Source organism: Drosophila gunungcola, unplaced genomic scaffold (genome assembly GCF_025200985.1).
Source record: "Drosophila gunungcola strain Sukarami unplaced genomic scaffold, Dgunungcola_SK_2 000019F, whole genome shotgun sequence".
NCBI classification, from domain to species: domain Eukaryota; kingdom Metazoa; phylum Arthropoda; class Insecta; order Diptera; family Drosophilidae; genus Drosophila; species Drosophila gunungcola.
Window position 1 is genome coordinate 1,148,489 of NW_026453201.1, and position 14,207 is coordinate 1,162,695.

The 14,207-nt window shown below is 49.1% G+C and overlaps 1 pseudogene; it reads right to left on the bottom strand.

Moving 5' to 3' along the window:
• Positions 1–328: 328 nt before the first annotated feature.
• LOC128263823 (uncharacterized) lies at positions 329–2,140 on the bottom strand (annotated as a pseudogene).
• Between the last annotated feature and the right edge of the window lie 12,067 nt (positions 2,141–14,207).

Sequence of the window (14,207 nt, forward strand, 5' to 3'; positions counted from 1 at the left end):
GACGTCATCTGTGTACATGAGGACACGCGACTGTGTCAAAACTTAAGGGAGATCGTTAATAAATAAGGTAAAGAGAAGTGGTCCCAGGTGGCTCCCTTGTGGGACGCCTGAAGTAACTTGGATAATTTCAGGAACAGAGCTTTTAAAGAAGACTCGTTGTTACCACTTATATAACTCAAAACTCATGTAAGAATAACATTTGAAAGCCCTAGGTTAGGTTAGGATAGTTTAGAGCAGCTGTCAAATTATTGACACACTTAGGCCTAAAAAGTTCATTGTGATACCGCGTGGATCTGTGTCTCCTTTCCTATATTATTGTCTGCTGCTCTTACCGCAGCTCCCATCCGGTTGCTTTCATGAATTTTATTATTCGCTTTAGGCTTAAATTCGCCAGTTCAGATAGGTTGCTCATGAAGGGATTCCCTAAGTGGTGCAGTCTAGATCTGCATAAGGCCGGGCAGATTCTCCTCGTCCCTGCAGCTTCTGCAGAAATCGTTTTAAGGCGCGCACAGTCTGCTTGCATGTGTGCCGACCAACCAATGGCCTGTAAGCACTCGTATTAGCATTTCGCACTCGGTTCGCTTTAGCTTTAGAAGTTCTCTTCGCATTAATAATTGGCCATGTCTGGCGAGAGATGCGACAATATCTTACGTGTGTCCATGCTAGGCTCGCAAGTTCTTTATATTTTTTTTAATGTTTAGCTTGCCGGTGGCCATCGGCATACCAATGTTATCCTTGTCCGGAAGGAGAGGGACGGTAGTGCCATGCCTGTACAATTGCCTGCAATGTTTCGGCAACCCGGGACCCATATAAGGTATACCTTAAACTGCAAAGCCATCTCAGTTTGATATAGTTTGAGAGTTTGTATTGGTCGAGATAATCGACCTGATAGCCGCTTGACTATCACTGCAGATGTTTACCCATTTCTTTTGTCAGTTTGCATCGTTTAGGAGCAACAAAGCTTCATTTATAGCATATACTTCCGCTTGGAAGACACTGCAGTGATCCGGAAGTCTGAAGGATTTCCTGATGTTAAGTTTTTCGGAGTATATCCTCCTCCGACTTGATTTTTTAATTTGGAGCCGACAGTGTAGAAGTTGACTGTCTTTTTTCGGCCCGGTAGACCTTGCTCCCAGTCTTCTCTGGTTGGGAGTAATGCTTCATAGGGGGTGTGGCTCTATTCAATTGGTTCGCATAGATCCGTTTTAGGTGGGATGGTTACGTTTTGCTGGTGTATCCTGCATGACCATATTTTTGGGGAGACCATTGCCCTAAGTCCCTCATTCGAATCGCAGCTATCTTGGCCCGCTCCATGCCGGCTTAGTCCAGGCTGAGAAGGTTCAGAATAGTATTTTGCGCCTAGTTGGGGTTGGTGCGAAAGGCTCCGCTTATGCATAAGGATGCCATTCGTTGAATCTTGTTAAGGTTTGCTTTGGTTGTCTGCTTCATTAGCGCAGGCCACCATATTAACACTCCGTAGAGTAGAATAGGCTTGACTATCGCTGTGTGTATGCAGTTGACGATTTCCGGGGACATGCCCCATTTCGTTCCGATCGCTTTTTTGCAGGAATAGATGGCAATTGTTGCCTTTATCGTTCTCTCTTGGCTGTTCAGTCTCCATGTTAGACGCTTATCTAGTACTAACCCCAAGTATCTAGCGTTATCACTGAAAGAGAGAGAGAGCAGTTATTTAATGTTGGTGGGAATTTCCCTGAGTAAATAACGGCTACGTCGTCCGCATATGCCACAACCTTACATCCACCACCTTCCATGTTATACGGCAGCTTATTCACTGCGATGTTCCATAGTAGAGGGGGAGTACACCACCCTGAGGGGTTCCACTGTTCACGAACCTTGTTTGTGTTAAGGTTCCTAGGATGGAGGTTACCCTTCTGCTCATCAGCAATTTATGGATTAGCTCCACGACTTGAAACTCAACACCCAGGTCAGTGAGGTGTTCGGTTATGGCTGCAGGGAGAACATTGTTGAAAGCGCCCTCTATGTCCAGGAATGCAACTAGTGCGTATTCCTTGTGGTTGAGTGACTTTTCGATTTGGCTGACTACCGTGTGTAGTGCTGATTCGGTGAACTTGTTCTTTGAGTAAGCATGTTGTGCTGCTGATAATTGTTTTGAGTCCATGACTGACCTGATGTGCAGTCCAATCAGTCGTTCAAAACTCTTAAGTAGAAAGGATGTCAAACTTATATGCCTAAAATGCTTCGTCGTCGTGTGCGCGGCTTTGCCCGCTTTGGGTATAAAGACTACCTTTGTTTTCCTCCATGTTGATGGCAATGTTCCAATCTTAAGTATAGTGCGAAAAAATTTTCTTGGATGTGCGCAGATGCTTGAACCAGACTGATTTTCTGGAATTCGTTCTACCGGGAGATTACCCGGAAAGTGGGAGTCTAGAAAAAGGCTTAGCCATCTGGTTTTTTAAGGTATCCCAAGGAAGGGGTGGTTTTGGAGAGGATCTTCCCAAGCTGCTTTGGTTGTTTCCTCTATGTTTGAGCAGAAGGTTTGCCAAGCTGATCGTTTTCCCTTTCTTATGGCCATCTTGTAGGAGGCTAGTTCCAACTTATATTGTTGCCATTTTAGATCTTCATTCCCCGCTTTCGTCCTGTTAAAAAGGGTTCTGCAGCTGGATCTGAGTTCTGAAAGTTTCTGGGTACACCAAGGGGCTTTTTGGATCCCCTCGGATTGCATTTAGGGTAGGCTGATTCGAAGGCCATATTGCAGGCTTCTGTGAAGGACCCTACTAAGTTATCTAGACTGGGTAGATTACTATTGTCATTTGGGGGTTCTATTGGAAGAATACCTAGTAATGCTTCTCTATAAGCGCGCCAGTTTATTTGTCTAAGGCTGACGAATTCCGCTGGAGTGGGAGAGTCTAATGTTGAAGTAGTTTCTATGAATCTGTTGTCTGACAAGGAGCCTCCGGGATTTCCCTCGTCCACCAGCCCAATCAAAATTCTGTCCCGCGTGATGTCCGCAAAAGACAGGTTTGGTTGGACCTTCGATCTCTTTGCCGCAGGTCCAGGCAATTCAAGAGATCGCTGTCTTTTCGGCTGTGCGTTCTCTGCACTAGGCCTCTCTTGGCCATAATTTGGGAGCACCTTTCTCGCCCACTCCACCTTCTTCAACCATTCGGCTGAGGGGTTGGCGATCTTGCTCCTGTTCTGTGAGCGGAGTGTCTGCGCGGCAGTCCGCTTCTCCGCATGTGCAAATTTGCTTTGCTCAGTCGGTGAAGCAACAGTCTTAGCCGCACCTTCTGCAGTTTTTGGCGCCGACGCGCATTTTGCAGAGGTGCTGGCGGCCGACTGTCTTCCACCTTTCACCCCCAATTTGGGATGGGACCCTTTCGGGATAGCCCCCGAGCTGGTGCGAGCACAGGCGGGGCCAACGCTCGCAGATCCTATCGCTGTTGCATCACCCACCTTCGCCAGCGTTTCGGGTTTCTTAGGAGTGCCCGGCTCCATTGTGGTGTTTATTTTTGTATTATTTGTATTAATTATTGAATCCCACGAGTTGCGGAGAAAGGGAAGGTCCACCCGCGCAGAGATCGTCGATGCCCAGGTAAGGCGATAGCTAGGACAGGGGGTCGCCATCTCCGCCCGGCGACTCACGTTCTGCTGGCGATGCGGAAAGATTGGTGTCCGAACGGTGGAGTGCTGTTCGGGAAACGCGCAACGATCCCAGCCTCCGAGTGACAGCCAGGGACCGTAAGGTGCTGCCTATTAAAAATAATGGGCGACCTGAAGGCGAAAGAAATAAACTGTCCGCCACAGTGCTCATAGGTGACGCAAATGTTAAGGCCACGGTGGACACCAGCGCCACAGCGAGTTTCATCAGTAAAGAGCTGGCGGACAGGCTGCAGGCGGCAGGAAAGGTTTGACCCACAAAGAGGCAAGTACGGATGGCGGACGGTGGATGCGGAGACGTAAAATCGCAGCTAGAAATTCAAATCGGACTTGGCACAAGAAAAGTGTCAATGGAGCTGTTGATCCTCTCAGGATTGATCGACGCACTGGTGCTAGGATGGAACTTCCTCACCAAAATCGGAGCAGAGGTGAAATGCGCAGGTCACAGCGTGATGATACCGGCGAGGGACAGACACCGAGGCTGGCTGGAAGAAAAACTGTCAGTAGCAGTCGTAGAAGCCCCGAAGGGATTTTCGGAAAAGGATGTGGACCAGTTTCTAAAGACCGAGTTGGAGAGCCTGGAAAATTTGCAAGGCACGTCAAACGTGGCAGTACACAGGATCACCATGAAGGACGATCAGCCGGTCAAACAGCGGTACTATCCGAAGAATCCAAAAATGAAGGGCGAGATCAACGCCAAAGTAGACTACTTGAAAAGGGCTGCATCGAACCGTCAAGGAGTCCGTACAGCTCACCAATAGTCATGGTGAGGAAGAAGACCGGGAAATGAAGGCTGTGTGTGGATTTCAGGCAGATCAACGCAAAATCCGTGAAGGATGCATATTCAATGCCGATGATCAACTACATCCTGGACCAACTCCGAGAAGCTAAGTATATTAGCAGCCTCGACTTAAAGGACGGGTACTGGCAGATACCGTTGGAGGCAGCCAGCAGGCAGTACACCGCATTCACAGTGCCAGGGAAAGGCCTAGTTCAATGGAAAGTTATGCCTTTAAGTATGCACTACCAGGTAATAGGAGCCGAAATGATGCCGCACGCCTTCGCGTATCAGGATGATAAATTCGTCATCGGACGGACGCTAGAAGAGCACATGCGGAACCTAAAGGAAGTATTTAGAAGACTGCGTGCGGCGAACCTGAAAGTAAACGCTGATAAGTGTAAATTCTTCAGGAAGGAACTTCAATACTTAGGGCATCGCATTACAGACCAAGGCATCGGGACGGATCCGGAAAAGGTATCGGCGATAGCATTGCTAAAACCACCGGCAACTGCCAAGGAGCTGCGGCAGTATTTGGGAGTGGAGTCGTGGTACAGGCGTTTTGTGCCAGATTTTGCCACGCTAGTGCATCCGCTGAACGCCCTTCTCCGAAAGGGTGTCAAATGGGAACGGACCGACGACCACCAGTAGGCCTTTGATGCTGTTAAGGCGAGGTTGGTCGCCGACCCAATTTTGGCATGCCCGGAGTTCACAAAACCGTTTGTGCTGCAGACCAATGCCAGCGATTATGGGCTGGGTGCCATTCTCACTCAAAATTCCGACCAGGGCGAGCGGGACCCTAAACGGGTCGGAAAAGAATTACTCGGCCACTAAAAAAGAATGTTTAGCAATCGTGTGGGCCATAAGGAAGTTAAAGCCATACCTGGAGGGATACCACTTTAAAGTGATAACAGATCACATGGCCCTAAAATGGTTGAATAGCATCGAGAGCCCAACCGGAAGAATCGCACGGTGGGCACTGGAGCTCCAACAATACGACTTCGAAATAACATACAGGAAAGGCCAGCTGAATATTGTGGCGGACGCACTGTCGCGGCAGCCCTTACCTGAAACCTGCCGAATAATGAAAACGAAGCCACCTGGTCAAAACAAGCCGAATGTAGCTGGATAAGGGACATGAGGGGCAAGATAGCACAGAACGCCCAAAAATATCTGGACTATTTAGTGGAGACCGACCGGCTGTACCGGCACATTCCTCACAGAGCAGGCAACGAGGATGTGGTCGCATGGAAGCTATGCGTACCAATAGGATCAAGGCAGCGAGTCATGGCCGAGAACCACGATATGCCGACGGCCAGACACATGGGCAGCCTGAAGACGATCGCGAGGGTGGCAGCGAGGTATTATTGGCCGGGCATGCACCGCGACATTAGGAAGTACGTGCGGAACTGTGAGAGCTGACTCAGGTACAAGCCCAGTCAGCTGCAGGCAGACGGAAAAATGCTCACACAGATCCCAGAGGAGTCCTTGGCCACAGTATGCGCCGATTTCGTTGGGCCGCTTCCTCGGTCGAAGCACGGGAACTTGATGCCACTAGTACTCGTAGATCGGTTCTCAAAGTGGACAGAGACGCTGGAAAACGCAATCTGGGAAAGGATCGTCGTGCAATTCACGAGCAGCGCGTTCAAGCGGTTCTTGACAGAGTTGGGAGTGCGTCACCAATTCACAGCCCCGTACACGCCACAAAAAAATCCCACGCAGAGGGCCAAAAGAACCGTAAAAACAATGATCGCCCAGTTTGCAGGACAAGACCAAAGAACGTGGGATGAGAAATGGCCAGAATTGCAGCTGGCCGTGAACACTAGTATAGCCGAGTCCACAGGGTATTCACCGGCATTCGTCACGCAGGGTAGAGAGCCCAGGTTACCGAGCGAGTTGTTTGATAAAGAAACCACCGGCACAGGAAGGGAAGCGCAGACCCCGTCGGAAAATGCGAAAAAAATAAACGAAATCTTCAAGCTGGCCAGACGGAACATATAGAAGGCGGCGCAGGATCAGGCGCGCCACTACAATCTCCGGAGGCGCCCTTGGAAACCACAGATCGGAGACACGGTATGGGCCAAGAAGCACCATCTATCCAAGGCAAAAGAAGGATTCGCGGCGAAACTGGCCCCAGAAGGGCCGTTAAAAATAATTAATTTCGACTCTCCGGTTATTTGCAACCTGCGGCACGAAAACACGGGCAAAGAAAGAAAAACACACATAAGCCAGTTAAAACCGAGAAGCAAGGAGGGGCAGTCTCAACAAATCCGGCATATCGGAGGAGCACTGTACCCTAACCGAAGAAAGGGGAAGGACGATACACGGTATCGAAATTAACGGTCAAGCACACACAGGCACACACATCAGGAGCGCGAGAGCGAGACTGGGAGGGTTAAAAAGCCGTAGGCACCGTTACCGGCTAAACATTCACGGGTTGCGTAGGAGGCGTGTACACGGAGGTCACCGTTACTTTTAAACATTACAGAGCGGAGAGCGAGTCCCATTACCGGTACGGAACCGAGGATACGCGGAAGAACCGAGGTTTCGTCAGCGACGGCGCTGCACGGGTCAGGTCTTTCCAAAAATACCATCAACATGAGCGCACGCAGCAGTAGCACCCAGCAAAAAGTGGAGCACGAGGTGAGGGAGGAGCGCGCCAGGGAACAGCCAGTGGCGAAGTGGAGACGGGACTCCGATTCCGTCCTCCAGCTTCTGGCGTCCCCTCTGGTGTCGCGATCCCCGTCACACGGAGGTCACCGTTACTTTTAAACATTACAGAGCGGAGAGCGAGTCCCATTACCGGTACGGAACCGAGGATACGCGGAAGAACCGAGGTTTCGTCAGCGACGGCGCTGCACGGGTCAGGTCTTTCCAAAAATACCATCAACATGAGCGCACGCAGCAGTAGCACCCAGCAACAAGTGGAGCACGAGGTGAGGGAGGAGCGCGCCAGGGAACAGCCAGTGGCGAAGTGGAGACGGGACTCCGATTCCGTCCTCCAGCTTCTGGCGTCCCCTCTGGTGTCGCGATCCCCGTCACCGGTCAGTGAGGCTGACGCGGAGTCCACCGGCGAAATCTCGGACGTGGAGCTGCCGTCCGAGGAGGAGGACGCAGGCTCGAACGCGACGGAGGTCGGAGAGCAGACGGTCACGTGGACGTGGCCCGCGCCCGACGAGGCAGCGGAGGAGGCCCGGATGCGGGAGGCAATCGAGGCCATCGATTGGCAGCGCCCATTGCCGATGCAACCGCGCGATCCGCGAGCCAAGTCGGCGAAACGCGTCGCGGAGGCGGCCGGTCGCGAGGAGCTGAAGGCGACGCACGAGGAGGAGTGAGAGGCCCAGGAGCCCACGGAGGTTCTGGAGAAGGGGCCTTGAGAGTGGCCATCACCGCCGGAGACGTCGCGGGACGCGGCGCCACCCCCGAAGCTCGCGCGGCAGACCTCGTGCCCGGAACCGCGAGCCCCACCGGCGAGGCCGACGCTGCGGAGGCAGCAGTCGGAGGTCGTGGAACCATGGTCGGAGGTTCCGGAGGCGGAGTGGCCGGCGCGGGTGGCCGAAGAAGCGCGACGGCAGCGGGGGAGGCGCAGGAAGGACAGGTGGGCCAAGCTCATGCTGGAGGGCGGAGAGCGCTACCGGATAAAGATAGCAGGGGCCGGGTGCGGTTTTTTAGGGCCCAATAAAAGTGGGTCCCATCCCGTAAGATCAGCATGTCTAATTTTTAGGGGATCACAACACAACACAGGAACAAAAAGTGGTCAGCCGCAGCAGCCGATCGCGGAGCGGGGCTGAATCGTGGGCCAAGCACGCGGGCCGGCGAAAAAAACACGATGCTGCCGCAGGCGTAGGGCGAGGGGGGTCACTTGCTGCCGCAAGGGTCTTCCGGGGCACGCGGTCCAGGGTCAGCACCCCGAGACATGTCAGGGGCATCATGGTCATGGTGTCGCTGTAAAGGAAAAAAAACGTTAGTTCAAAGAAAATTACAAGTGTCAAGTTTACTCACCAGTTTTTCCAAAACAACGAGGTCGTGAGGAAATTAGAGACGGGGGCGCCAGGCGATAGGCGGTCGATCGACAGTTGCGATCGATGGGTACAAAAATACTGGATTTCTCAAGAAAAGGTCACACGGAGGCAACTTAAGACAATGGAAACGATAACGGCAACAACGATGGCAATTCCGGACCCATTATCGATAAGTGCAATCGAGACGTGGTCAGTAGAGTGGCCAGACGACAGGAATCGGAATGGTGATTTCAAACACGGGGAAATGTCTGGGCGGGATATTTAAATTCTACGCGGGGAATTGTCTAAGGAACGAGATGCAGTTTTGGGAAAGTTCAAGTCTTTCGGGGAACTGTCTGGGGAACAGGCTAACGCAGCACAGCCACGGGAAAGTTAAAGTTCTTTCAGGGCGCTGTCTGGGGGGAGTCTTACGAGGACAGTTTAGGGAAAGTTTAAGTCTTTTGGGGAACTGTATGGGGTCACAAGGAGAACGAGTTTGGATGGGAATTTGAATGAACGAACAAAAGGGGCGGGGAGATTACCACTTTCATAACATTTCCAAAGGAAGGGGGAAATATGAGGAGTTTTAAAACTCCCCACAAATTCCGATGCAGGAGAGCTGCCTAGCAACAGCAAATGAGGCGAGAGTGAGGGAGGAGTCGAGGGCAACAAGGTCAAACGGAGAATCAAAGTGAGTTCGTGTACGCGAGACTAGTAGCAAGTTAATCAAGTGCCGAGGACCAGGATCAAGATCGCAAAGTCGAGACGCCGAACGACTGAGAGTCTACAAGGCTGAGGCTTCAACGCTGAGATCCAACGGGTGCTAGGTCGTGGTTTAATCGAGCTCAGGGAGTCCTTGCGTGGAGTCTGCGGTAAAAGTGGCTGGGCGAAGAGGTCGAACCTAGTTCTACCTGCTAGGCAATACACCTTGCCGACACAATCCGGACCAACTTAGGGAGCCTGCGATAAATGTGGCTAGGCGAAAAGGCAGAACCTCGTTCTACCTGCTAGGCGAAACACCTTGCCGGTCCCGACAGTGAGGTTCGCATAATAGCCAGAGTCTCGAAGGAGCCGTCACGAGTCAGATACCAGCAAGCAATCGACGACGAGTTGCGACGCCGCGAAAGAAAGCGAGAAGGAGCGACGCCGCAGAGGACGACGACGAGGAGCAGCAGCAGCGGAAGAGCCGAGGCTTGTATAATGAGACGAATAAAAACCGTTACGATCCCAACAGAACTCTTGCGTTCTTAAGTCAAAGGCAATCACCCAATATAAATTTGGTGGAACCCATAACCTCTCTGAGCTAGTCGCCTTTTAACGTAGCGAGCGAGAATACCTAAGAAATCAGTTCGTTACATCACTTTTGGAAGAAGGGAGTTCAATGCTTTATATTAATGGTCTCAGCAATGTTAAAATATTTATTTTTTCGTCCGGGGACCAAGTCGGATTGAGTATTTTAAAATCACCTAAAACTATTAACTGATCTCTGTCTGACAGTTTATTACAAATGTATAACGGACAGGTGATTCGCTTACATTGGAAACACAGATGATGGCTGTATATATGAGCAAGTAATAAATATAAAACTACCGGGTAACGATAATATTATACTCAGAAATTCCATACACTGGTCCGCACTCCATACACTGGTCTCCAAGTTTGAAAAAGGATTCCAACATAAGGAATACACTTTGGCGGCTTTTCTAGACATAGCGGTGGCTTTCAACAACGACACCCCAGAAGCAATCATTAGAGCACTGACTAGTTTTGAAGTGGAACCAGCCCTTGTGAGAATCATACACTGAATGCTCACCAACAGAGTGGTGACCCCTACTATGGGGCCGACTCTCGCTACAAGACTCGTAAGCAGAGGAACTCCTCAAGGAGGAGTCCTCTCCCCCTACTCTGGGTCATAGTAGTCAACCAACATCATACTACAGCTTCTAGAACTTTAAGATAGTCGCATATGCTGGCGACGTAGTAAGCAGAAACACTCTGCAACCTCATGGAAACAGCCCTGCTCACACTTTCCAGATGGTCACAGGGGTGTGGACTAGGGGTCAACCCAAGCAAAACACAACTGGTTTTATTCAACAGAAGGTATAAAGTACCTCTTACTCACTCCACCCGAACTACACCATACTCGCGTACCCTTTGTTATGTAGGCCTATTAGTGCCCAGACCAATCGACATGAGCCGAGGAAGAAGCGTAATCGTCTTCGTGTTTGAGAGTGGGTCTTGTTAGCTTCTTACCTCTCCATCATAACCAGAAAAAAATATTATATGTGCCTGGGAAAATAATTAAATCCGTCTCATTCGTCAGCCTTCTGTCTTCGTTGCCAACAAGTTACTCGAGTTGCAATCTCGAGCACTTGATCGAGATTGATCGGCAGCGTGTGGTTGCTACCCTCCCCTTTCCACATATGTATGTGCCGGGTGACGATAATAACCTGATCCCCTTTGTCAATGTCGTTCGTCAAAGCTTTCTCATCATTCCTGACCCAATCCACTTGTTGTACCAGCACCCCCTTTAATAGTTTCTACCAACACAAGTTTATATTAAATTACACTTGAAGAATTTATTAATAAAAAAAACTTGGCTAGTGTCATTAATGTTAACAACAATGCTTTTTTTATTCTAATTCATTGATATTGTTTATAGTTATTATAAACATAGTTACAATTTATATTTTTAAATGATTAGATCAATAATCATTAAATTGAACAGAATATTTATGAATGACAATTACAAATTATTTAATTATTAATTCATTTATTGTTTTTTGCGGTAGGTATCGAATAAATCGGTTTCGAGAAGCGCACACGTCAGCAAAATGCTGCAGAATACTCACGACTACAAACGTCGCTCTGAAGCTGCTTGGATTTGCTTTTGCAAATGATTGAACGACTGATTGGACTGCACATCAGGTCAGTCATGGACTCAAAACAATTATCAGCAGCACAACATGCATACTCAAAGGGCAAGTCCACCGAATCAGCTCTACACACGGTAGTCAGCCAAATCGAAAAGTCACTCAACCACAAGGAATACGCACTAGTTCCTGGACATAGAGGGCGCTTTCAACAATGTTCTCCCTGCAGCCATAACCGAACACCTCACTGACCTGGGTGTTGAGTTTCAAGTCGTGGAGCTAATCCATAAATTGCTGATGAGCAGAAGGGTAACCTCCACCCTAGGAACCTTAACACAAACAAGGTTCGTGAACAGTGGAACCCCTCAGGGTGGTGTACTCCCCCTCTACTATAGAACATCGCAGTGAATAAGCTGCCGTATAACATGAAAGGGGGTGGATGTAAGGTTGTGGCATATGCGGACGACGTAGCCATTATTTACTCAGGGATATTCCCTCAGACACCATGCGATGACCGCCAAACTTAAAAAACTATCTGACTGGACAACAGCTGGGGCTGTTCACAAATAGATACAAGGTTCCTCAACTAAACCCACCAACATTAAATAACTGCTCTCTCTTTATCGGTGATAACGCTAGATACTTGGGGTTAGTACTAGATAAGCGTCTAACATGGAGAGAGAACGAGAAAGGCAACAATTGCCTGCAAAAAAAGTCAACTGCATACACACAGCGATAGTCAAGCCTATTCTACTCTACGGAGTGTCAATATGGTGGCCTGCGCTAATGAAACGGACAACTATAGCAAACCTTAACAATGGAATGGCATCCTTATGCATAAGCGGAGCCTTTCGCACCACTCCCAACTAGGCTCAAAATACTATTCTGAGCCTTCCCAGCCTGGAATTAGCCGGCATTGAGCGGGCCAAGATAGCTGCGGTTCGAATGAGGGACTTAGGGCAATGGAATCCCCAAACATATCGTTATGCGAGGATACTCCAGCAAGACACAACCATCCCACCTAAAACGGATCTATGCGAACCAATTGAATACAGCCACACCCCTTTTAAAGCATTACTCCCAACCAGAGAAGACTGGGACAAGGTCTACCGGGCCTAAAAGAGGCAGTCAACTTCTACACTGTCGACTCCAAATTAAATAATCAAGTCGGAGGAGGAATATACTCCGAAAAACATAACATCAGGAAATCCTTCAGACTTCCGGATCACTGCAGTGTCTTCCAAGCGGAAGAATATGCTATAAATGAAGCTTTGTTGCTCCTAAACGATGCAAAATGTCAAAAGGAACTGACATCGAATTTATCGACCAAAGTCAACAAATTGCAGAAGTGATTTACAACCTGGTGTTGATTGCTATTCTACACATAGTCCGGAACGTGATGAATCTACGGGTCTTAAGTGAACAGGGTCGTCCCCTACAATGTTTATCGAAAACCGCACTGGTGAAACAATTAACATGCAATATAAAATCAAAGAATCCAAAGACGATAAAAGTAAACAGCAAAAACAGTTAAATTTACATGAATACAAACAAAGGAAGCCAAAGGTTTGTGAAATATGAAATCTCCAACGGGACTTGTCAGCACCGCTCGCTCGCAGCTACAGTTCATTACAAGTAAGCAATACATAATATAGTGTCGGTAGGCTTATGGCTTATGAGTGAATTATCGGTTAAAACAAAAGTATATGTACTCTTAAGTAGAAAGGATGTCAGACTTATATGCCTGAAATGTTTCGTCGTCGTGTGCGAGGCTTTGCCCGCTTTGGGTATAAAGACTACCTTTGTTTTTCTCCATGTTGATGGCAATGTTCCAATCTTAAGTATAGTGCGAAAAAATTTTCTTGGATGTGCGCAGATGCTTGAACCAGACTGATTTTCTGGAATTCGTTCTACCGGGAGATTACCCGGAAAGTGGGAGTCTAGAAAAAGGCTTAGCCATCTGGTTTTTTAAGGTATCCCAAGGAAGGGGTGGTTTTGGAGAGGATCTTCCCAAGCTGCTTTGGTTGTTTCCTCTATGTTTGAGCAGAAGGTTTGCCAAGCTGATCGTTTTCCCTTTCTTATGGCCATCTTGTAGGAGGCTAGTTCCAACTTATATTGTTGCCATTTTAGATCTTCATTCCCCGCTTTCGTCCTGTTAAAAAGGGTTCTGCAGCTGGATCTGAGTTCTGAAAGTTTCTGGGTACACCAAGGAGGCTTTTTGGATCCCCTCGGATTGCATTTAGGGTAGGCTGATTCGAAGGCCATATTGCAGGCTTCTGTGAAGGACCCTACTAAGTTATCTAGACTGGGTAGATTACTATTGTCATTTGGGGGTTCTATTGGAAGAATACCTAGTAATGCTTCTCTATAAGCGCGCCAGTTTATTTGTCTAAGGCTGACGAATTCCGCTGGAGTGGGAGAGTCTAATGTTGAAGTAGTTTCTATGAATCTGTTGTCTGACAAGGAGCCTCCGGGACTTCCCTCGTCCACCAGCCCAATCAAAATTCTGTCCCGCGTGATGTCCGCAAAAGACAGGTTTGGTTGGACCTTCGATCTCTTTGCCGCAGGTCCAGGCAATTCAAGAGATCGCTGTCTTTTCGGCTGTGCGTTCTCTGCACTAGGCCTCTCTTGGCCATAATTTGGGAGCACCTTTCTCGCCCACTCCACCTTCTTCAACCATTCGGCTGAGGGGTTGGCGATCTTGCTCCTGTTCTGTGAGCGGAGTGTCTGCGCGGGAGTCCGCTTCTCCGCATATGCAAATTTGCTCTGCTCGGTTGGTGAAGCAACAGTCTTAGCCGCACCTTCTGCAGTTTTTGGCGCCGACGCGCACTTTGCAGAGGTGCTGGCGGCCGACTGTCTTCCACCTTTCACCCCCATTTGGGATGGGGCATTTTTGGGATATCCCCCGAGCTGGTG